The sequence below is a fragment of the Dipodomys spectabilis genome, unplaced genomic scaffold (genome assembly GCF_019054845.1).
Source record: "Dipodomys spectabilis isolate Male_0828 unplaced genomic scaffold, ASM1905484v1 ptg000053l, whole genome shotgun sequence".
In the NCBI taxonomy this organism is placed as follows: domain Eukaryota; kingdom Metazoa; phylum Chordata; class Mammalia; order Rodentia; family Heteromyidae; genus Dipodomys; species Dipodomys spectabilis.
The window spans coordinates 10,633,277-10,659,373 of NW_024870730.1; the positions used below are offsets into that span (position 1 = coordinate 10,633,277).

Genomic DNA, 26,097 nt, shown 5'->3' on the forward strand with positions numbered 1-26,097 from the left:
GAAGAGGTGACACTACTAAAAAAAAAAAAATATGTGCTCATTACCTTATGTAATTGTAACACCTCTGTACATTACCTTTACAACAACAAAATCCAGTTTTGTTTTGCAATCTAAGTCAAATGGGCAGAAGTGAAATTTATTTAATTTTACTTTAATTTTTGTCAGTTGTGGGGCTTGAACTCAGGGCCCAAGCACTGTCCTTGAACCTCTTTGTGCTCAAGGTTATTGTTCTACCACTTGAACCATGACCACTTCCAGGTTTTATGTGGTTAATTGGAGATAAGAGTCTCACAGGGACTTTTCTGCCCAGGCTGGTTTCCAACAATGATTCTCAGATGTCATTCTCCTGAGTAGCTAGGATTACAGGCATGAGCCATCGAGAAGTGAAAGTTTACTATTATTATTATTATATTTTTATTGTAATGACACTGTACAGAGGGGTTACACTTACATGAGCAAGGTAATGAGTCCATTTCCTCTCAAGCATTGTTACTCCCTCCTTTGGTTTTTCCCTAACATTCCTTTTCTCCCCACCTCCTTAACTCCAAAGTTGTAAAGTTTGTTTTCAACATAGTATCTTGTACATCTCATTGTTTCAATGGGTCATCCTGTAACCTTATTCTAGCATTTTGTTATTTCCCTTCCCTTCCCCAAATTAAAATATATGCACTATGTAAATGTTGAAATAAATGTTTCTATTTTGACCTTTTGCATGTACCTCTTACACACACACAATTAAATATATATGTCCCTTATGTATTTTTTTAAATTTCTATTTCAGGTAAGTATAACAGAAAGGTATCCGTCAAAATACAAAACATCCAAACACTGTAGAAGCTGACTTTCTGAAAAGTATGACATATATGTAATTTATGACAAATTAAATTCTAAAGGTTAAATGAACTGAATAGCAAGAGAAAGATTCAGAAACAAAGAGGCAATATGTGCCAGTGGAGTTATTATGATAGCCTAATTTTTTTCAATTCATCTTCCTATTCCCATATACTTAGCCTCTGAAATTTCTAGCTTTTGGAAATAAGTGAACAATAACAAATAAAATCAAATATTTACACAGAGGTTCTTTTTTCCCTTTTCTCCAAAGTATGCCAAAAAGCCAAAGAATTATCATCAGGGAGTGAGTTTGGAATCTTTATACTCACCTGGCTTCCAAAACAGGAATAAAAAACCCACAAAATACATCTCTATCAGAAGTCATTGCTGCCAACATAAATTCACTTCAGGCAGTAGGTATTTCAATAGATAATAAACTGGATGGATTAGATGCCAGAGCTGCTGTGTTAGGAAGCCCAGATGGAAACACAGATCAAAACACAGAATGCCTAGAAGGCATGGTAAAAAAAATAGAGGCAGAGGAGGTCTCTGCCTGCTTCTTTCACAAAGCCATCAAAGACAGAGGGGCCTTTGAGCTTTGGAGGGAAAACCTGGGCAAAAAAATAATAATAAAATAAAAAGCGATTGCAGCAGGTGATACCTACTTCCCTTTCCTTAGACAGCATTGCTACTTCAGAAGAACCTGATGTGAGGCAGGGGCAAAGTCCTGCATCTTAAGTTAACTTGTGTGTAAAGACTTGCATCACCAACCACAATTAAAATGAAAATCAACTTAACTTTATTTTTCAGTGTCCTCTTTAACTCAAAATGTTTAGAACTTTTAGGATTTCTTTCCTTCATCCCCAATGTATTTTGAATAAAGATGTTACTGAATAGTTTTGAAAAAAATCAAAATTGTGGGATGCCTGTGGCTCACGCCTGTAATCCTAGCTACTCTGGAGGCTGAGATCTGAGGACTGCGGTTCAAAGCCAGCCCGGGCAGGAAAGTCTGTGAGACTCTTATCTCCAATAAACCATTAGAAAACCAGAAGTGGCGCTGTGGCTCAAGCAGTGGAGTGCTCTCTTTGAGCTAAAGAGCGCAGGGACAGCGCCCAGACCAGAGTTCAAGCCCACAACCAACTGGAAAAAAAAAAAGAAAAAAATCAAAATAGAGGAACAAAGAACAATGTCAGTTTCACAAGATAAAGTAAAACTTCTACAGTCTCAAAAGAGTACATCCATGAAAATAAACCCATGCACTGATAGAACTGGATTGACTTAACATGGCACTTTCCTGCTCTATCATTGAATAAAGCATATTGTTCATAGGGACTCCAAACAAAAGGGTGTCCTACTTTCTGAATATTCCAATGGGCAGTTAATATTTGCCTCTCTCATTCCCTTACTAGTGATGAGAAAGCCCAACTACAGATTCATCTGAGAAAAAAAAACCTGGTTTATTACCAGGTAGGTAATATACATTATGTATAATTATGTATATTATGTATATTATGTATAATATGTACAATAGACAATGTATAATAATAAATGTTGTTTCAAGAAGACAGCCCTAACCCACCTCCCTTTACTCATGTTAAAAGATTATTACTTAATCAGGTGCCAGGGCTCATGCCTTTAATCTTAGCCACTCAGGAGGCTGAGATCTGAGGAACACAGTTCAAAGCCAGTCCAGGCAAGAAAGTCCATGAGACTCTTATCTCCAATAAACCACTCAGAAAACTGGAAGTGGAGCTGTGGTTCAAGTGGTAGATCACTAGTCTTGATCTGAAAAGCTGAGGGACAGCTCCCAGGCCCAGAGTTCAAGCCCCACAACTGAAAAAAAAATTATTACCTAATCTTTCATGGTTACATATTTTACTAAATTAAATCCATTTTAATGACTATTAAGTTGTTATGTCTCCATTCAGAAAATGGACAAAATAAAATATATTCTTTAGATGGTTATAAAGCATGAAAATAAAGAGTCTACAAAACTCAATCATTTCCAACAAGTAGGATTGTAAACAGAATGAAAAAGAGGCATAGAGTTAAAATATAGATGATACCTTTTTCTTTTCAGTTGTGGGCCTAGGAACTCTCACTGAGCTTCTTTTGCTCAAGGCTAACACTTTGCCACTTGAACCACACCATCACTTCCCAAGATTCCTAAGTAGTTTACTGGAGATAAGGTTCTTACAGACTTTCCCTCCTGGGCTGGCTTTGAACCATGATCCTCAGATCTCAGCCTCCTGAGTAGCTAGGAAAAAATGTGAGCCACCAGTGTCCTGCTGATAATATTTTTTGGAGGAGGTTTACATATTTTTAACCTTAAAAAGGAAAACAAATCTCAGCAAAGACAAAAGATATTGTGAATGTTGTCACAGAATATTTTGCTATATAAGCAGCAAAAGCATAGTGTATATGGAAATTGACACAAGACCATACAAACAACATAGAAGTTACAGATTCAAAGATATTCCTCTGCATGACCAGATTGCACATTAATCCTGTATAAGGTAAAGCTCTTCAATAGTTTCCATTATTACCTTTATCAGTGACACTTCCTTTGAAGGTACATTCCTGTCTTTGAAGAATATGTCTCGTATGTATATCTTGTATGCTTAGAATTTTAGGATGGACAAAAATTTCAGTGGGAACAATGCAGAGGTGACATTAAGCACTCTCATTCTAATGATGAGAAAATAGTCAGAAGCTTCTACAACTAATATTTTCAAACAATTTAAATACTTTACAATATCCGTATTTTTCACCCATAAGCCTGTTATTTGTTAAAGAATGTATTCATTTATCTCATCTGTGTTTTTGGAATAGTTACTATTATGTTCTGTATAGAGTAAATTGCTAGAGTTGAGTAAGACATACATTGTTTCTTCCTTTATAAAGCTCAGATTCTAGTATGGAAGACATACTTCACACTTAAAATACCTATGCAGCCAGGCACTAATAGTTTATATCTGTAATCCTAGCTACTCAAAGGGCAGATTTGAGGATCATGGTTCCAAGACATCCTGGACACACAAATCTGAGAGAATCTTATCTCCAATTAGCCAGTAAAAATCCAGAAGTAGACAGACCTATGGCTCTAGCAGTAGAGCACCAGTCTGAGCAATAAAGTTAAGGGACACCTCCCAGAACCTAAATCCAATTTCCAGTCCTAGCTCTCTCCCTCTCTTTCCTTCCATCCTTCTCCCCCCTCCCTCCCTCCCTCTCTCTCTCTCTCTCTCTCTCTCTCTCTCTCTCTCTCTCTCTCACACACACACACACACACAGTGAGTAGTTCTTTTAAGAGCTCCATCCTCACAAATAACGTCACTACACTTAAAAACAAAGGCCAGAAAGCCGGGCACTGGTGGCTCATGCTTGTAATATTAGCTAATCAGGAGGCTGAGATCTGAGGATCATGATTCAAATCCAGCCAGGGCAGGAAAGTCTATGAGACTCTTATCTCCAACAAACTACCAGAGAACTGGAAGTGGTGAAGTGGCTCAAGTGATAAAGCGATAGCCTTTACCTGAAGAGCTCAAGGACAGTGCCCAGGCCAGAGCTCAAGCCCCATGACCACGAGAGAGAGAGAGAGAGAGAGAGAGAGAGAGAGAGAGAGAGAGAGAGAGAGAGAGAGAGAGGGGGGGGGGGGAAGGGAGGGTAGGTGGGAGGGAAGGAGGATAGGTGGGAGAGAAGGAGGGAGGGAAGGAGGGAGGGAGACAGGCCAGAAAGGTAATTAGCACATTTTTACCATGTGGGGATGTGGTAAGAAGGAGATTCGGATAGTCCCTTCATTATTTAGTTTTCACCTTCTGGAACTGTGGACAAGTTTCTGTTCCTGGCTTCTGAGTGTTATACTACATGTGTACTACTGATATATTTTTGGTCCTTACATAATATTGATCAACAGTATCAAGTTTGCTGGAATATAATCTCCAGTAAAGAAAATATAATCTAGACATTTTTGTCATTAAAATATATAATCAGTTGATTTTGAGTGGATCTGTTTTTTTTCAATTGAGGGGTTTTAGGAACAGAGCTGAGATTTCCCAAAAGAGGATGTAATTCCATTTCTGGAAAGAGCACTAGCTCCTGCTCAGTAGTTGTATCCTGAACTTCCCAAGAACCTTTCTTGTCCTACCAAATACACACTTGTGTAAACCAGATACGGAGATAAATCTTACTACACAGGTCCTGCTGCTTCTATTTCACTTGAATAACTCCAACGATACTGAAATATAGTCTCTATCACTAAAACTATTTAGAAGGAATTTTAATAAGTGAGTGACAAGAGCCGTTTAAAATTCTCCTACATCCTAATCTCTACAAAATAAATTTTAAAAATAAATAAAAGAGGAGAAAAAACAAAATACTACCTTTTCACCCATTGGACCAGTACCATACTTGCTTGAAACATGGGTCTCACTTTATTTCTTGGCTTCCAGGATGAAGCTGTGAGTTTTGCAGCACAATAAGGGAAGAGTGCTCCGGATGGAGTTCAGATGGGGACCCTTCACAGAAGGGTACCCTCTGAAGGTCACCTAGAGGTGGAGCTGCATAGCTGAGTGGTTTGAGATGAAGAACCACTGCAGGCCAGCAGCAGTGGTTAGTCCTTACTCAACGTGACCTCAATGTGTCAGTGAGAAACCCTACAGTTTTGCATACTTTCAGTATGAACCTTGTTTTCTAAATTAACTTAAAGCTACATCAATTCTAGTAGGATATTATAACATTTTTTTCTGTTAGATTTATAAATACTAATTTTTTATATGTATGGTTTTGCAGACCTTAATTTTTATTTATATTACTCCTTTCCACAAATGCCAGCTGTCCACACTTCTTATCAGGTAGTCTATTTTTATGATTTACTTATTTATTTATTTTGAGTGCTGATACAGGCTCTTCAACTCAGGGGCATGGGTGCTGTCCCTGAGCCATTTAAGGTAAAATAGCTTGAACCACAGCTTTATTTCCAACTGGTAGTTAATTGGAGATAAAGTTTTGGGGACTTTACTGCGTGGGTTTGTTTCAAATGCTGAATCTAAAATCTCTGCTTCCTGAGTAGTTAGGATTACAGCCACCAATGCCTTGCTAAGTAGCTTTCTACCATCAAGTAATCTTTTAGCTTCTACATCAGTGGGTGATAGTTGTGGGGTTTTTTTGTTGTTTTGTTTTGTTTTTGTCAGTCGCGGGGCTTGAACTCTGGCCTTGGCGATGTCCCTCAGCTCTTCAGCTCAAAGCTAGCACTCTATCACTTGAACCACAGTGCCACTTCCAGTTTTTTCTGTTTATGTGGTACTAAGGAATCGAACCCAGGCCCTCAGGCTTGCAAGACAAGCACTCTACTACCACCTTCCCAGTCTGATCGTTTTGTTTGTTTGTTTGTTTGATTATCAACTCATCTTTATGGGTCACTATAATCTCAGAGGATATGAAAATTAGATGAGATGTAATATGAGTTTGATTCAAAAGTGATTTTGGATTATTGAGTTTATAAATCTGAACTCCAGAAAGACAGGAAAGATTCTATCAGGGATAATTTAAAAAGTAACCTGCTAGTTCTAACACCTTTTATGCATGATGGTCTTCAACAGGAAAAGAACAGATGCATGCACCATTAATCCATGAGGAAAGCAAAGCGAAAATAAGGTTGTTCTGTATATATTTATATGCACACTGTGAGAATGGCGCCAAGTTTTAGCACTTCATCTACATTGCACAGGATGTTTGATGGGATGTAATTGTTATCTACCAGTGTGGTTAATGGTTTGGATAAAAATCTGACAGATGACAGATTCTACAAGGGCACCAAATGAGTTACACTCAATAAAATGAGCTCGGCTGACTTGTGGATGTTACTGCCCAAAGAGCAGATTTACTTCCAGCATTGCAAAAATGTATGAAATGGATCAATTAACTGTTTCATAGAGATTTTTCTTTTGATACAGAGCTGTGAATCATATCACTCCTCCTCTATGGATTTTCCCCAGGAGCTATATTTGAATTGAAGTGGGCTTATATTAGCAGACAACAAGAATAACTCCTCAATACTCACAGCCTTAGATGAAATGATGAAGAGGTTGCACCATTTACTGTTTGTTCTCATTTTTTTTCTTGATGATCTTTTACTTCCACTTTGTCACTGTAGGCAAGATTTGATCAATGGACAGAATAACAGGTAGGAGGAGTTGAAGAAAAAATGCAAGTTACTAGGAATAAAATTGACCATTTTTCATTTTCATCTCTTGAAGTATGTGTAGGATATTATTTCCCTTATCTCATGGATGTAGACCCTTTGTTAGCAATTGGTTCTAGATGAATGGGCTGTTCTGGTTGCTAAGAAAATGTCTCTAAAAATCACAGTGAATTTCATGCATTAAAACATCATCTTCTTTGATAGGCATAGCTAACATTTATAATTTTTTTCATTTAAAGATAGACAGTTTTGAAAAGGACTAATTATTTTCTACATTATCACTTTATGCCACAGTATTATTGGTCAAATTTAAGTGACCAAAAAATGCTTTAAAATTACTACCACGTGGCAATGGCACTTTACAGTCAAATCAAATTGAGTCTAGGAGAAGATAACTTTTAAAGATTAAAAAGTATTTCTGTGTTGATATTTAAGAATCACAACTTGTATAAAACAGACTGTATCGATTTCAGAGACCACCAACTATGTGCTCTTAGTAAAATCCTGACAAGAAATAGTTATTAAAATACAGTACATGAGATATCATGGAACAAGTAGTCTCTTTTTTCTTATCACTGAAGATTATATAACAGGCTGCTAAGAAGAATACTTACTATATTCCTGGCATATTTGAATCAGGACACATGTGCCATGGTCCCAATTCTGCAACTAATTAATTGCTTGACCTTAAGTGTATAATTTTATCTCTTTGTACCATAGTTTACTCATATGGAAAACAAAATAATTGAGTCTAGGCTATTCAAGTTTCCTTTAATTTATATTGTGATAATATTTCTCTCTTCTCTTTAACAATTTCTTTTTATTTGGGGGGGGGTCCAGTCGTGGGGCCTGAACTCTGGGCCTGGGCACTGTCCCTCAGCTCTTCAGCTCAAGGCTAGTGCTCTACCACTTGAGCCACAGCGCCACTTCAGGCTTCTTTTCTTTTTGCTTATGTGGTGCTGAGGAATCGAATCCAGGGCCTCATGCATGCAAGGCAAGCGCTCTACCACTGAGCCACCTTCCCAGCCCCTTAACAATTTCTTAAGAGGTAAAAGTATATCTCACAACAACTTATAGTAGAACCTATAATGCCTAGAAGTAATGATACTTGTATTTGTGATCATAATAAAGCACCACATAGGGGCAACTTAAAACAAAGGAGGAGGTAGCTGGGTGCCAGTGGCTCACACCTATAATCCTAGCTACTCAGGAGGATGACTGAGATCTGAGGATCATGATTCAAAGCCAGTCAGGGCAGGAAAGTCTGTGAAACTCTTATCTCTGATAAACCACCAGAAAACCAGAAGTGGTGCTGTGGCTCAAGTGGTAGAGCGCTAGCCTTGAGCTGAAGAGCTGAGGGACAGGCGTAGGCCCAGATTTCAAACCCCATGACCGACAAAAAAAAAAAAAGAAAGTTAACAAGGCTTGATAGGAAATGTACTCATTACCTTACTGTAATGTAACTGCAACCCCTTTGTACAGTATATTCACAATAAAAATATTTTTTTAACAAAATCAGACATTTGTGTCATGGTTCTCCAAGTTGAATATCCAAGTTCAAAATGTCATCTAGTTTGATTTCTTGTGGCCTCTTGCTTTGGCTTTCAGAGGGCTAGTTTGCCATTGTGTCCTACAATGATCTTTTCTCCACTGCCACACATTACTGGTGTCTCTTCCTGCTATGGCAATGACATAACCTTGTTGGATGAAAGCCTCATCCCTATATTTCATTTCATGACCCTAACTTCAAAAGTAGTCATTTTGGGAGATTTGGAATGACCATCTGCATTTTGAGGGATGTAATTCATTCTGTAGCAATACCCTTATAATAGTGAGAAATATAAGGAACAAATATAAGTTATATGGTTCCATAAAATGGACCCACGACACTAAGAAAAGGTTATGCTATATGTGTTTGTGTGCTTATATATGTGTATATATTTTCACTTTAAAGTCCATATTCACATGCATATATGTATGTACATATTTTAACTTATTTTTAAGGTGAAGTTAGAATTTACTAATTGATCATTATGAGATTCTTGAATTATTTTCAAGAATAATTTCAAGACTTTTTTATGGCTCCCAGATTGTTCTATGTAGATATTAAAATGTAAAAAATGGGTTAGCTATCTATAACAGATTACATGGTTCTAAAATTTTCACACCTTATTTACATATTGTGGCAGTGAGGGAAGCTTACCATTGTTTTAAGTGAAAATATCCCTACAGCAGACTTTTAATTCCAACAGTGTCTATGTGGAGCCACCTGGTCTTCCTTGTCCCATGAATTTCTGGGCTAGTTGTGATTGCTCTCCTCTCAGAACTCTCTCTAGCTTTGGGCTCTCCTTTCCTGCACTGCTTTGTCAGAGGTGATAGTTGCCAATTGTGTGAACATCAGCTAAAATGCTCCATACATTTTCCTCTTTATGTGCAGCTTCAGGTTGAGTTATTACACGACACTCTTACCAACCTTACAATAATATGGTACAAACAATGGTGAATCCATTTTGTCCCAAGAGTTTCAAACAGAAGTCCTCAGCAGAGTTCTCAATCCACTTGAGAAAATACTACTTTACATGCACTTCTGAGAGGTCTGCCCTGGAGACTCAAGGAACATATATCTCTAAGACAGACAACTTTAAATTTCTAATTGGAGTATAGTCATGTTCGTATTAAAAGATAAACTGAATAAAGTTCTTCTCCAGTTCTTTAGAATAACACAATGTAATGGTTCTCAGGTATATACAGCAGCGATGAAAGAAACTCATCTTTCCAAAAAAGCTGACGATCAGAGTACAATGCCCAGTTCACAGAGCTTTACTGCTAATACAATAGACAGAAAAAGTCCATAGACCTATAGCCAGCTAATCTTTGATAAGGGAGACAAAAATAGAATGGAAGAAAGATAGCCTTAACAAATGGTGCTGGCAGAATTGGCTACATACTTGTAGATAAATGAAGTTAGACCCTATATGTAACCATGCAACAGAATCAATTCCAAATGGATCAGAGACCTCAATGGAAGGCCAGATGCCATGAAAATATTACAGGGAAGGATTAGGGAAACACTGGAGCTCCTTGGCACCAGTCAAAACTTCCTAAGTAAGATCCAGAAACACAACAAATCACAGAAAGGTTGGATAAATAGGATTGCATTAAACTGCAGAGTCTGCATGACAAAGGCATAGCTAGCAAGATAAATAGAAAGCCAACAGATTTGGGAGAAGATCTTTTCTAGCTATGCATCACCTCATATCTAAAATATACCACAAGCACAAAAAATTAAACCACCCAAAAACAAATCCTCAAACATTTTGTCTTCTCCAAAGACAAAATAAGAACAGCCAATAGAAATATGAAGAAATGTTCAGCATTCCTGACCATGAAAAAATGCAAATCAAAACCACAATAAGATTGCAACTCACCCCAGTTAGAATGACATTATCAAGAAAAATAATACTAACGGATGCTGGTGGGGATGTGGCCAAAAGGGAATGCAACTATACTGTTGGAGAGAATGTAAACTTGTTCACCCATTCTGGAAAGTATTATGGAGGTTCTTCAAAAAACTAAACTTAAAGCTTCCCTATGACCTAGCAATCCCATTCCTGGGCATTTACCCAAATGACCACAAGACCAGTCTGTACTAAAGCCATCAGCACACCATACCTAAGATATGGAATCAACTTCATTGCCCCTGAGTGGATGAATGAATCAAGAAAATGTGGTATATATACACAATGGAATTCTATGCTTCTATTGCCCCATTGAAAGGAAATGGAAAAATTTAGAAAAAAACCATATTAAGTATAGTAAGCCAGACCCAAAAAACATAGGATGTATGTTTTCCCTCATTTGTAATAACTAGAATATGTCTATAAATCTAAAAATTAATCCAATGGATAGTAAAAGATAAATAATTACACTTGTACCTGATTAATTAAACAGTATCCTAAGCACTGAACAATGAGAACAAAGGACGATACTCTTAGAAAATTATCTCAAGAGCTCAATAGCTATTTACCTATGACTATATAAAATGATGCTTATCAAAATGAACTCCAAGAAATGGAAACAAGAGATTTTTTAATTACACTGTTTACAGTTATTTCCTTTTTCATCCTTTGTTTTATTCCTGTATGTCACTGTTTTTGTTTTTGTTTTTTAAATTTCTGTACCCTTTGCCTTTTATAAGCTTATCTGACTTGGGGGAGACGGAATGGGAATCACAGAAATGGTGGAACAAAGGGTGAACCAATTCAACAGGGATATTCACTAGACTCTATGTTGGAAATGAACTTTATAACTATGGGGAGAGGGAAGTCAGGGACGGAAAAAGTTGGAGAAAATGAGAGAGGTAACACAGTTCAAAAAGAAATGTAATCATTACCCCTGCATATCCCCTTTACAATAAAGCATATTAAAATGAATAGTAGGAATAAACTATGTAAATTTGAGTGAAGCATGAACCTCAGTACATATATACAATACAAAAACAAAAGAGAGGATTAAAAACAAAAGATACTACCAAAGTTCATGTAAAAACCACAAATCCCATCCAACTAGAGCTCGGTCTCTAGGGATTCTCTTAATTCTGGCAAGCGGGTATGGCTAATGAGTAATTATATTTCCAATTTCATACTATCATTACAATTTACACATTAACTGTGACCCACATTATGTAAATTGCCCTTGAAACATGTCCAATGTGAAAGAAAAAATAACTTGTAACATTATCCACAAGCTGAAACTTAGTATAAAAACTTGTGGATTTGTACCTGTAAACTGTGCCTCATCATCCTGCACTAAAGACCTAAGAAGCATAATATACTAGCTAAGATCCCAGGGGTCTTAATTTGAATAACTTGGGCTCAAAGAGAGTCCAGGGACCTGGATACCATGTGAGTTTCTTCAGTTGGCTTACCATCTTAGATTCAATTATCAGCAAAGAAGAGATTATGTATCCTAATATATATGGTTATTGTCATCAATCTCAAGTAAAAGGGTGTGCACAAACATCTTAGTTTAATACCTGGTACAGAATAAGGATGCAATCAAATATTAGCTTAAGTTGTTCCTTTATTTAATGGGTTTACTGTGTTTCAGTTTAGGTATCTGGATATACATTTAATAAATAACTAAGACCATTGCATGTTTGGGGTTATTATTACCTTTTCTATAAGTTGTACCAGAACATCCTAAGTTCTTTTAATTTGTACCATTCTTTCAAATAAAGAAATTTGGTACCTAAAAAAAAGCTAAGACCAGGAGGCATAGTGGTTCATGCCTATCACTCCAGATACATGGAAGATGGTAGAAGATAGGAAGATCAACGTTTGAAACCTGCCCATGCAAAAAGGTAGTAGAACTCTGTCTCAAGCCAGGTGTGGTGTGGTTCATTCCTCAAATGCTAGTTACACAGGAAGCATTGCTAGAAGAACCATGGTCTAAGGTCATTTTGTACTAACACTTCAGATCCTATCTGAAAAAAAAAATCAGGAACAAAAATGACTGAACACATGGTTCAATGTGTTAGGGTGCTGGACTAGAATGTGCAAGTTCCTGGTTTCAAATCCCATTATCATTTTTAGGAAAAGGAAAAAAAGGAAAAGGAAAAAGAAAATAAATCAGGTGCTGGTGGCTCACACCTGTAATTCTCCCTACTCAGAAGGCTGAGATCTGAGGATCAAGATTTGAAACCAGCCCAAACAAGAGAAGTCAAGGGACTCATACCTACAGTGTACCAAAAGCCATAAGTGTAGATGTAACTCAGATGATAAAGTATCAGCCTTGATCAAAAGAGCTGAAAGAAATCACTCAGTTCTTGAATTCAAGCCCCAGTACTGGCACACACACACACACACACACACACACACACACACACACACACACACACACACACACACATATACAGAAATGCTCCAATGTTACATAAATATCTTTTTTAAATGAAACGAACTATATATGTAAAATAATAAATAAAATCCAACATTCCTGAAATGGAAAGGCCAGATAGAGTTTCAGACTATGTCCACTGAAATGCAAATTAAAACTAACATTCACTTTCATTTTCAAATAATAGAACACTTGTTGATTTTGGAAAATTATGTACTTGCTCTCTTCATAATTAATTCTAATTATCATATGTTCTGCTTCCTCCTTTCATTCAAAATCACCTGAAACAAACTGAAACTGAATAGCAATTAACAACCCTATCTATGTTGAGAATCACCTGAAGTAGCTTAAATGAATTAAAGACATGCTCATGCTCACACTCTGGCAGGTTAGGTCAAGGAATTCAAAACCAAGAGAAAAATTCCAATTAAGCACAATGATGTACAGTAAATAGAAAGAGGGCTCTACTGAGTTCCTAACTAGAAATGGTTTGCATGAATTTAAATCTTCAGAGACATAGAAGATACCACTTCCTCTTCTCCTTTCCCTCCCCCTACAAGAACCCATTCCACTGCACACAGAGTTCTGGATATTCCCTTTTGCAGTAGTTACTGGCTCCTGTTTAGGGGAGAAATCATATGTAAAGATTTTTTTTTAATTAGGCTGATGCTGATAAGAAAGATGAGTCAGGGGTAGGCATGACAGATATATGGGACATATCATGTAAGAGATGTAAGTGTGCCCATCCTGGCAAAAAAAAAAAAAAGCAGAGTGCAGACACTGTTGGGCATTCCATTAAATAAAACGTGGCAGACAAGTTTTAGTTTTGACCCAACTAATAACTTTATACATATCAAAATGAAAAATATATAATTTCTGTTTACCAAAAGGGAGCATAATTTTAGTCTACTATTTTAGTCATTACATTCTTGGTTTTCTCAATGGTCAGTTAAATTTGTCTCTCCAGTACATTAAAATTAAAGACTCAAAATACCTAATAACTGTCTGTCTAAGCATGTCATTTAGGTTTCTGTTAATTATTTTGTCCTATCCTATTTTAAGTCTTCATGTTGGCCCTCTGTCTCCTCACAAATAACATCAAAATCAAGACCATCGTATGTGGAGGCCAAGCAAGGTAGTGACTAAGATCTTCTAACAAACCTCTCTTCACTGCCATACCAGTTTACATAGCTATTTATTCATCAACTCACTTCACAAGTGCTAAGAAAGCTGCAAATAAGAGATCATGGCACCTCATCTTAGTATAATTCTTTTGTCGTACTTTCACTATACACATAGAAGATAACAGGAAAACAGTTACTTTCCTGCACTATTTTTTCCATAACTCTGAACAGTATTTGAAGAAAAAGTCATCCCACAACAACAAATCTTCAAATAAACAGCCACCCAATTAATAAGTGGGCTAAAGACTTAAAGAGAAACTTCTCTGAAGAGGAAATAAAAATGGTCAATAGAGACACAAGAAGAAATGCTCAGCTTCTCCGGCCATAAAAGAAATGCAAATCAAAACCACATTGAGATTCCACCTCATCCCAGTTAGAATGGCTATAATCAAGAAATCTAATAACAACAGATGTTGGAGGGAATGTAGCCAAAAGGGAACCCTACAGCATTGTTGGTGGGAGTATAAAGTTGTTCAACCACTTTTAAAAAGCAGTATGGAGATTCCTCAAAAGACTCCACATAAAGCGCCCCTATGACCCAGCAATCCCACTTTTGGGCATTTACCCAAATGATCACAAATAAGGCCATACTAAAGCTACCAGCATAACTATGTTTATCTCAGCATTATTCACCATAGCTAAGATATCAAACCAACCCAGATGTCCCTCAGTAAATGAATGGATCAAGAAAATGTGGTTTACATATATACAATGGAATTCCCTGCTTCCATCAGAAAGAATGGCATCACCCCATTGGTTAGGAAGTGTAAAGAGTTGGGAAAAAAAATTATATTAAGTGAGGTAAGCCATGTCCAAAGATACATAGGTCCCATGGTTTCCTTTATTTGAAATACTAGTATATGTCTAGAACAAGCAAAAATGGTCAAAAGCTACGTACATACAACCAAATAAAATGATAAAAAGTGAAGTGAACCCCAAGATAGGGACATAAGAGCGGTTTAATCTTTTTTACTGTTGCTTTCAATGTACTTATAATGTACTATGTAATTTTTTTGTTTCTTTTGTATGTTCTTTCCCCATGGCATAACCCCTGTTGTCACTGTATTTGATTCCGGTGCCTGCATCTTGTCTATACGTTTTTCTAATTTGAGGAATGGCATAGAAATAGCAAAATGCTGAAATAAGGATACAGGTTGACCCAGTGCAACAATGAGATGTATAAGACATTATGCTGAAAATGAGTTGGGGAGGTGGGAGGTAAAGGGATGGTAGGGGAAAAACAAAGGAGGAAGTAATAATGCTCCATAGGAAATGTACTAATCACCTTACTCATGTAATTGTAACCCCTCTGTACAGTATGTTTACAATATATATATATATATATATATATATATATATATATATATATATTTTTTTTTTTTTAAAAGCTACTTGGGAAGAAGATAGGAAACTAAGTCCAAGCCTTATATTTGAAATCTTGAAAAAGACTATCACCGTCAAGGAAAGTGCTACACACTCACCTGACCATTACTGTCAGGCCAGTACTGCTGTTAAGCAGATAATAATATGATTGTCTCCACTAATTTCCTCCAGACTCACAAAGGGAGCAACAATCTACTTGTAGGGAAATAGTAAAAATGCTAACTCAGGAATTTGTCTTGATGCTGAGTATAGACTAATATGATGAGATATTCCAATACACAAACACCAAAAACTTGATATCCCAGCATAAGCTCTAAGATGGAAAACGCAGACTTACCCTTGTCCCCAGGCAGAGACCTCCAACCTGAAGACTGACTCCATGTTTTGACCCGTAATGTTTGCCAGGTATGGCATAGGCCTGATGTCTCCTAAACCTCTACAGGTTTCTATGGTAGTCATATGCAGAAATGACATGAATTAGTGACAATCTCGGTGGCCAACAGACTACCTTAATTAACACTTACCTCAAACTTGGGAAGCACAGAATGAAGTAAAGATATGAGGGGTATTAACTCAGAACTTTGCCTTGGAACTCAGTGCTAGGTAGAAAAATCTAACACTGCATAGAATCAGGCAGTCCATCTCCAGGTCAGTGTACATAAGTTGTTCCAGAGGGATCAACTCTTGTACCAGTAGTAATAGACAGTGCCAGTCTAACAACTTCTGTTCCAGCCACTATCATCAGTAAATGGTTATTGCAGCTCTCTTTCACAAATCCACCTCAGCAATTGGCAGTGCATGTCATGATTTCACCATAGTGTAAAGTGATATCAGGGTAAAGTGCTTGATATGATCCATGGGTGCGTGGTAGGATCCTGCCGTTCTCTAAGGTAGGTTTAAACTTTATAGAAAAAAATGTTTTCAACCACATATATTCACCCTAGAATTTGAGGTGACTGATGGAAAGACAAACTCTTTAACATATACTTGCTGAGAATGAACCATGAAGAAACAGAAATCATGAACAGACTAAGAGCACCTACCCAACCTGAATCGATAAGTAAATAAAACTCTTTAAAATGAAAATAAAAAAATCAGGACCTGTTGGACTCATAGCTAAGTTCTACATAACACTTTGAAAATCCGTGCAATAAAAGTGATTATGTAATTGTTCCAAACACAATGCACGGGGCAAAAGCACTTCCAAACACATTCTATGAAGCCAACATCACTCTGACACCAAAACCATGCGAAGACACAACACAAAATAATAACTATAGATCAATATCATTTATAAACAAAGATGAAAAATCCTTCAGAAAATACAGGCAAACTGAAGCTAATGGCACATGCAAAGTATCATTGTGATTAGAGGCATGATGAAAGCCAGAGATACAAGTGTTTTTGAACATCTACAAACTAGCATTGATAAAATTTAGCATAACTGTGTGATAAAAATCATCAAACATTAAATGTAGAATGAATGTAAAAAGCAAGCCAACAGCTAATATTGTACTTAAAAGGGAAAAGCAAATTTTTCAGAAATATCTGGAAGAAGACAAGAATGATCTCTGTCCTCACATTATTCAACAGTGCCCTGGGGTGGGGTGGGGGTCCTAAACAGACCAAAAAGGCCAGGGAAAGAAATGAAGAGAATCAAAGTTGAAAAACAGGAGCTAGGCACAGGTTGTTAATGCATGTAATCGTAGCTGCTCAGGAAGCTGAGATCTGAAAATTTCAGTCCAAAGTCAGCCTGGGCAGGAAAGTCCATAAGATTTTTATCTCCAATTTATCATACACAGAGAGAGAGACAGAGAGAGAGAGAGAGAGAAAGAGAGAGAGAGAGAAAGAGAGAGAGAGAGAGAGGCAAGAAGTGAAGCTCAAGGACAAGCAAAGCTCAAGGCCGAGAAAAAAGCTCAAGTTCAGTGTCAAGGCCCTGAGTTCAAGACCCAGGCTCTGAATGAAAAGAAAAAGTAAAACAGGAAGAGATCAGACACATTAAAATCTGATAGTGGAAATATAAATCTAGTACAGCTATTACGTAAACCAGTAGGAATAATTCTTGCAAAATTAAAAAATAATTACCATGTAATCCATAAATCCTATTATATCTGTCCAAAGGAAATGAAATATGTATTTCAGAAACACCTCTAGTTTCATGTTCTGTGCAGCACTATTAACAATATCCATGAAACAGAAACATTTTAAGCATCCACTAACTAATAAATTCTTCAAAATATGATATGATATGGAATAGATTCAGTCATAAAAGTCATAAAAGATGAACTCCTGCCATTTCTAATACTTTGGATAGAACTAAGTGAAGGAAAGCTGTCCATATGTCTTCTACTATACATGGAAGCAAAAAGAAAATTGATCTTATAGAAAATGAGAAGAAAATAATGTTTAGCAGAGGCTGAAAATTCCATCATCAATAATAGAAACAACATATGTTGGTGGAATGTGATGAAGGGAGTGTAAACTGATGCAACCACTAAAGAAATAAGTTGGAGATTCCTCAGAAAACTACCCATTTAAACCAATGATACCACTCTTGGACATTTATCCAAAAGATTACAAATCAGGATACAGCAAAGACACTTGTACAACCATGTTCACTAATGTTCATTATTATATGAATGTACATGTAGTTTATATAACTATTTTTATTTATAAAACATAAAATTTAAACTATAAAGAAAATATATCATAAAATATGCACATCATTTATATTAATTTTATTTATATTTAATAAGATATAAAGTATATTATATACACATATATTTAATATATCATAAATAATTATATATACATTATATGCATGTAATTTATTATATAATATAGGTATATATTTTAATATATTATAATGTGTTATTTGTACATATATTTCACATAAAATATAATATACATATATACATATATAAATAAATTTTACACATGTAAACATTACTCATCCATCAGGAAGAATAATATTAAGTCATTTGCGAAGAAATGGGTGGACCTGGATAAAATTATGTTAAGTGAAGGAAGTCAGGCCTAGAGAGACAAACAGCACATGTTTTCTATCATCTGTGGAAGTTAGAAATACATATGAAAGATCATATGCTCTTACAAACATATTAACTGAAGTACAGAATAAGCAAAAGAGAATTCAACACAGGTAGACCCATTCCAACAATAAGATGTACAAGTCGTTATGTGGAAAAACAAACTTTACAAATTTGGCTGCAGGGAAGTGGGGGAGTGGGGAGGGAGATAGGATGGGGAAACAAAGGAGGAGGCAACACAATGCTTGATAAGAAATGTACTCATTACTTTGCCCATGTAATTGTGACCCCTCTGTATGGAATTTTCACAATTAAAAAAATAAAATAAGATAAAATATATTGGTGGATTTGATTTGAAAAAAAAGAATTCTTATGGTGTAAATCCTTTGAACAACTCACTAATGCTTTAACAATATGAATACCAAGAAGCTGGTACTGGAGGTGTCTAGGTTCAGTGAAATCAGCAGAAGGGAGGAGAGGCTAACGAAGAGATGAAGTAGGTGGAGGAAGAAGTCATGATATTGCATGCTCATATGCAAACATGAAACTGGAGAGATTTAGGGCACAGATGGAGTTGGGAGACATGGGTGAGAATAATGAAAGGGTGCTATTGTTTGAGATTCATTGTACTCACAAACTGATCAGCTGAATTATAAACCCTTTGTACAATCACTTACAGAAAATAAAATTATAATAAGAAAAACAAGCTGGAGAGATTATTGAGAAGGACAGTATGGGAATGATTGATCAATGTATACTAAGATAAAGCAGATAGGAAGTAGAAGTAACAATGCACCATTTTAAACAAAAAAAAAGGTGGCCAGGCACCAGTTACTCACACCTATAATCCTAGCTGAGATGTGAGGATCATGGTTTAAAGCCAGCCTGGGAAAGGAAGTCCATGAGACTCCTATCTCCAATTAACCACCAGAAAACCAGAAGTGAAGCTGTGGCTCACATGGTAGAGTAGAGTTGAAGAGCTGAGGGAAAGTGCCCAGGTCCAGAGTTCAAACCCCACAACTAAAAAAAAAAAAAGCTAGAAGAAAGGACTGAATTTTCACCATAAAGTAATGATAGAGATACACATTTTAACCCTATTTGAGCATCGTATTGTATGTGTGTGTGTGTGTACCAACAACATATGCTACCCTATTAATAAATGGAATTTTATGTTTTCAGTAAGATTTTAAAAGTTCAGCAAAACAAAACACTAAGATATATATATATATATATATATATATATATATATATATATATAATTGAAAGAGGTGAGGTAGGATTAAGAGAAAGGCATTAGACAAATTAATTGAAGAGGGAGAGAATATAGTCTAGAATCTAACATATATCCTAGAAAATTAAGAAAAGTGAGGGAAGAATTGGGTAAGGGATGGGTGAGAATGTTGAAAAGAGGTGACATGGATCAAGATATATTGTATTTATAAGCTGCTTTGATAAAAGGCAACTCCTTTGTAAATGTTAAGATAATAAAGAGTAAAAAAAATAAATAAATCTAATTTTCCAAGGTATTAAGTTCATGCAAACATAACCAAACAAGGGTTTGCTGTTGTTTTAGCTGTGGATTACATTTTCCCCTTCTTGAATGAATTGCAATTTCATGCATATTGCCTCCACTCCTAGCAGCTGTAAAGCAAGTCTCTTTGGCAAACAGTTCAGAGAGTGTTTCTTTTCTTATTAAGTAGAAAATACAGGATGGGGGGGATTTCAGTTCTGCAGTTTTTCTTTCATATCGTTCCTGAAGAGCCAGTTAGTGGAATGAGCTAATGAATAAATGAACACTTGGAAACTTAGCATAACAAAGGTTATGCACTCATAAGGCTCTGTCTTAGTCTTTGGAAGTTACAACATATGGTTCAAGATTGCTTTTAATTTTTTCCATTGATTAATTCATTGCTTTAACATTTGTTTACAGCTTTCTGAAAAGAGGCTATCTACAAAAGAAAAAGTACATATTACAGCCCACATGTTGGTTCTACAATCTTTATTTCCTAAAGAAATCAGTGCCTAGCCGAGAATAGGAATCCAGAATCTTCAGACAGATACATTGAGGGCCAAAGTCAGGACACATTCCTAAAGGACTTCTGAGAATAAATTTCCTATTTCTGAGTTATTTGTTAATAGTAATGACATAGATGATACAATTGCAATCTCTTACCATTCATTTGGAATGCCATCTCTTTATTTAGATTGTGGTCATGATTTGATCTCAATGATGCAAAGGAATATTTTTTCATATATGCTAGATACACGAGTTTCTTTAGAGTATTTCAAATATGCTAGATAGAAATACTTAGTAAAAAGGCCTGGAAATATATTAAGCTATCCATCTAACATTTATAATCTCTGATTGGATATCAAGTGAGTGTGTAAAGAGCAAATAATTGGAGAATCTGATTTAGAGTAACAGAAAAACAAAGTTACTGTAGTAAGAGACTAATATTTTCAAAAAGCCAATAAAAATTTTATTTTTAGGTAGATTTACAGATCTAGTGACAATATGAAACATGCACACACACACACACACACACACACACACACACACACACACACACACAAATGGTTTCCTTTTGTGCTAAAATTATGAAAAACTCCATATTAACGAATTTGCCCTGCTTCTGTGTCCGATGGCTGTTCAATGTCTCATTTTCCAATATATGAAATTGCAGAAAGCCTGAGAAGAGAAACTAGTAAGAGATTCATTTTTAAGTCTTATGTGGAAGCTTGGTGCTCATTAAAGTGGAGGATTAATAACACTCTCCACTAGAGCTGAGTAGGATGCAGCCTGGTGTGCAGGTGTCTGAGCACCGCTCCTCAAATCCTTCCTCATCTTGACCTGCTCCTTCTCTGTCACTCCAGTCTTATCCGCCTTAAGGAGAAAGACCACATCCTGCCAAATTGCTTAGGGGACTTGTTGCAACGTAGCTATGTGTTTGAGGAAAGCACAGGGGTAGCAGAGGACTATGATTTCTTGCCTGATATTTAAAAAGAATGAAAGAAGCAATAATGCTATGCTCTCTAAGATGATAGAGGGAAATACATTCTTTAAGCAGCTAAGTATAAAAACATTGACTTTATTTCACATTTTTATTATCATCACTTAGTTACAACAAGGGAGTCTCATTTGAACATAGCCATATTTGCAATACAATGTACCTTTCACAGCTTCACACTCCCGATCACTCATTCACTTCCTCTCCTTTTCTTAAACCAATATCAACAAGCTTTAGTATACTTGGGCCATATTTCTCATCTTTTATCCTCTTCTTTCACCATTCCCCATCTCATTAGTTAATTCCAGATCAATACTGTTTTACATTCCTATTCTTCCATTTATTGTTAGGGCATGCTAATTGTTCAAAGGTGCTTCATCCTGACATTTCACACATGCATACACAGTAATTTAATCACATTCCCTGTCTCTCACTGTGCTCAGAGCCATTACCTCTTACCTAATTCAACAACTTTCCGTGAGTTTCAATTTGCGATCTTTGTTTACACAGTAAATCTATACTAGAGCTTTAGACTCACATTTTTCTTAAATACTGGATTTTAAAAATCCATGAAAACCATCTTATACAGTGGCAAAACCAAACAATCTAATTAGTTACATTAATAGGAGACTTTCCCATAGGATGTGTTCTATGTATAACTGGTGGGAGCAGATTTAGGCTTACCTAAAGAAGAAAGAGTAAAATGAGGAGGAAGAAAATGAGGATAAGGAGGAGAAGGAATTTTAGGATAGTCCCAATCTCTGGATTCTCATTCAGTTTTCAATGTGTTATTAACCAAAAGATTTTTGTTTATTTTTATAATGTTTTCATTGCATATTGAGTCTCTCTTTTATCTTTATTTACATATTTTTTCTTGTAAAAATCCCTGGATTACCTTCCTTTTTCATTCGTAACTACCAAAGAATAAGACTTGCATTGTAGAAATTTCAGCCTGTTTTTACTAAAAACTCATATGATGCTGCCAGGCTTTGGTTGTTTTCATTTAATTATGAGTTGCATAAATCAGCTGTGAATATTGTCATGAACCAAGCCTAATGGTTAGGGGGAAGTAAATTCTATGAGATTAAAACTGTAGAAGTGAGAAATAAACAGAGCAAATGCTTTGTTGTTGTTGTTGTTGTTGTGTTATAGTAAGGAAGATTTAGGACCTACTACAGATGCCATCTTTAAAGCTTTTCATTAGTTGAAGTTTTAAAATCAATAGGAAGCAAATAAGTCAAAGGGTTTTTTTTTTTTTAATCAAGTCTTTCAGCCACAAATCTTCACTATAATCTCTGAACTGGCTTTGGACTGCACGTTATTTGAAACATTGAAATTTCCATTTCAATCTAGTTAAAGATTAACTTTTATCTAAGAATGGAATCTATCTAAAAAAAAATCCACAACCCTGTTCCCCCCATATTTTTTTTTTTTTTTTGCTTTTGACAGCAAAAATAAAAGGGAGTACCAGTCCTGGGGATTAAGCCAGATCAATCTAGGAAAGTCATGGCAGTGGTACCCAGAGTGACAACAGAAGTCATTTTCTGTGTCAGCTTCCATCCCTCCAAATGCTCTGCCCCACTTTCCCCTCCTCCACCCTATTGTAGGGCATTGCTTCACTGTTTCTCTTTATACTATTTTCCCTTTCTCTTCCTTTGCTTTTATTTCAAACCCCATAGTGAGTCCCATAAAAGATTGTTCAGACCTGTCTTTGGTTCAAAAATTTAAAAATATTATTCACTGGCTTTGACTGCCTTAATATTTTTTTCTCTCATGACTGATATCCCCAAATTTGTTTTTAACACAATCCCAGAGGAGTGTCATATCAAAGCCACCACATTATGACCAATATTAGTTCTTGCCTTCCTTTCGATCCTGAGAAGAAAGAGACAGAGGTTTATTTTTGCTTTGTTTCTTTGTTGTTTGTTTATAGACAAATTAGTTCAAAGGATAAGAAAATGTAGTTTTACTCTTTTGAGAAGTTTATTGTTTTTCTTTATTAGTTTTGCTTAGCTACTTGATTTATTACATTAGTTCTGGCAGTGGTTTAATAAAAAATAAAAATAAAACTATTATTTCTAGATCTTAGGAAAGAGCTAATTTGTTTTAAAGATGAACTTCCATTTACTTTCAGAGGAAAAAAATGTGCATAGTACTCCTGTGATAAACAAATAATGAGGTTTCTACCAAAAAAAAAAAAAGAAGATGCTCAGTGAAAAGTCATTAATCCAATACCTTTAGGGAAAGACCTATGCATTCAGGTTGTAGAATGATGCAGTGGTTGGCATGGGTTCAGCATGAGCCAAGCTGTCTAGGTTTGGCCACATTACAGCTCTCTAAAGGCCTCTTAGTTTCCTTATCAAATGACAAGCATTCAGACTCAGTGATCTCTTGAATCCCACAGACAAGACCCTGAAATTGAAATTATGATGCAGCTAAAAACCTTTTCCACTTCGAGTGGCAAGCATGGCACTCAACAGTGTAACTTAGGCTGCCTACACTACAAGGGTTCAACTTTAATACACCCTTTCATATTAATAATACAGAGGCAGAGAACAACAGCACCAGTTTTCAGTTTCCACTCTGTCTCAGAAGAGTAGAAGAGCAATCTCTCTGCACTCAGTTAAGCCACTGTCTTAGTGTCTTTTACACTGTATCATATCCACATCCTCATTTACCACAATTGAAGGAAGTTGGGAAATCCCTTTAGGGGTCACCACCATTTTTATTGCTACTCTTAATCACTTTATTATTAGAAATAAAATCTCTGATGTTAGTATTATCATCTATGTCTCCCAGTAGATGGTAATATAACTTAATTCAACAAACAGATAATCAAACTATGCTGTAATATACATTTGTGTGGAAGTAACAGCATTTAACTACCAAGGTCAATGTATAATATCAAATGTTTTGTCAATAACTCTGTAGACATCATAATTATCAGCATTTCAACAGTTAAGAAATTCAGATGACAAGTGAAATCATAAAAATTACAAAATAAGGATCTCAATTCTATACTTAAAATATTGATAGAAGAATGGTAGAAAAGATGATATTTATCACGTTGCGTTGTACAAATAAACTGACATATTGGATTGAAGCTCCTCTGTGCAACTAATTAAAGATAATTTAAAAGAATCATATATCAGAAAAGATTGGTAATATCAATTCTAAAACAATATGAATTTCACATTTCTATTGCTGTTAACTATATTTATAAAATAGTTGCATCTTTTGTTGATCAGGCATGAAACTTGGTAAGTTTGTTTCTTTGTTGATAAACTAGCAGACAAATGAAAAGTTCCCTTTTCCATGTCACAGCTACTTAAATAATTAAATTGGTAAGTATATATTTTACAAAGTAAATTTTCAGTGCAGAATTGAACAAATGGTATTTATTCTAATAATCTACCCTTATTCCCAAGGAAAAGACAAAGGATATTTCGATTTTAAACTAAATCCCCTCATTCACTAATGTGTCAGAGTCCTCTTAACTGGCTACAAATATTAGCTAGCACCTATAAGTCAATACACATTGATTCTTAAAATGTATGCAGTCTCAGATCCTGAATAATCAACTAAAATTGCAAATTCACTTAGTAGGGTTTGCTAAAAAGTGTAATTGATAACTTACTTTATATAAGTTTTTGAAATTAGAAACTAGGATCCCATTTATTCTTTGCTAGAATCTTTTAGTCTGTGATGGAACTGCTTATAACTAGGAATTTGGGGACCAGTATGTCTGAATTTTTCATGTTGGATTGTCTCATGTTCTAGAATGACTGAATTCAGACACAGACTTAAAACACATGTACTTTGAATATTAGGGTACATTATGAGAACTCATTGTGACGTTTTAATGGAGGGTATGAGTCAAACAAAGACAACTGTCAAGATTTCAATTACTGGGAAAAAAATTAGCTAGACTGTGGCACAGGCAGTAAGCACATGGCTCTTCTTTCAAACTCTCTTCTCCTCCTATACTATTTGACAACTAGGGAAGATATGTGTATGGTGTAAGATGAAATGAGTCAAGTTAACATTTTTTTAAAGGGCAGTTGGGTGAAGAAACGGATATTAGGTAATATGCATTTCATGAAGACCAGGCATCTGTATCTGCCCTCTCTTCCTTCTAAACCAGCCTACTGCTAAGCTGCAGCCCCAGGTCCCCATGGGGAGTTCAATGTCTTTGAAATCTTCACCTTGCCAAAGATGTGCTTTCCACTTCCTGTTGTGTTTTGAATCTACTAGTCAAGTGTGCCTAAAAATCAAGTGTTTCTCTCTCATTCAAATACTGAGAGTTGGAAAGTGTTGTACAATTCAGTTTTGTTGTTGTAAGCCAATTTCAATGATGTACTATTGGTTGTTAAAATACAATTAAAAATTTTTATCAGCATAATATAATTAACACATCCAAATAAGTATTCTTCTTTTAGTCATTTCTATTAGAATAAATAATAGCTCCTGTAATAATTCCCACATGCCCTGAAACCCAACTAAAAGGACTCTTATTCTTCTGAATTGTCTTATCAACCAGAGAAGAT

The 26,097-nt window shown here is 35.8% G+C and overlaps 1 long non-coding RNA gene across 1 annotated transcript; it reads right to left on the reverse strand.

The window, feature by feature from the left end:
- Positions 1-12,173: 12,173 nt before the first annotated feature.
- Positions 12,174-25,199, reverse strand: LOC122107806. The gene is made up of 3 exons (XR_006147415.1): positions 25,188-25,199; positions 17,642-17,645; positions 12,174-12,256 (listed from the first exon to the last, which is right to left on the reverse strand). It is a non-coding gene; the product is annotated as an uncharacterized LOC122107806 (long non-coding RNA).
- Between the last annotated feature and the right edge of the window lie 898 nt (positions 25,200-26,097).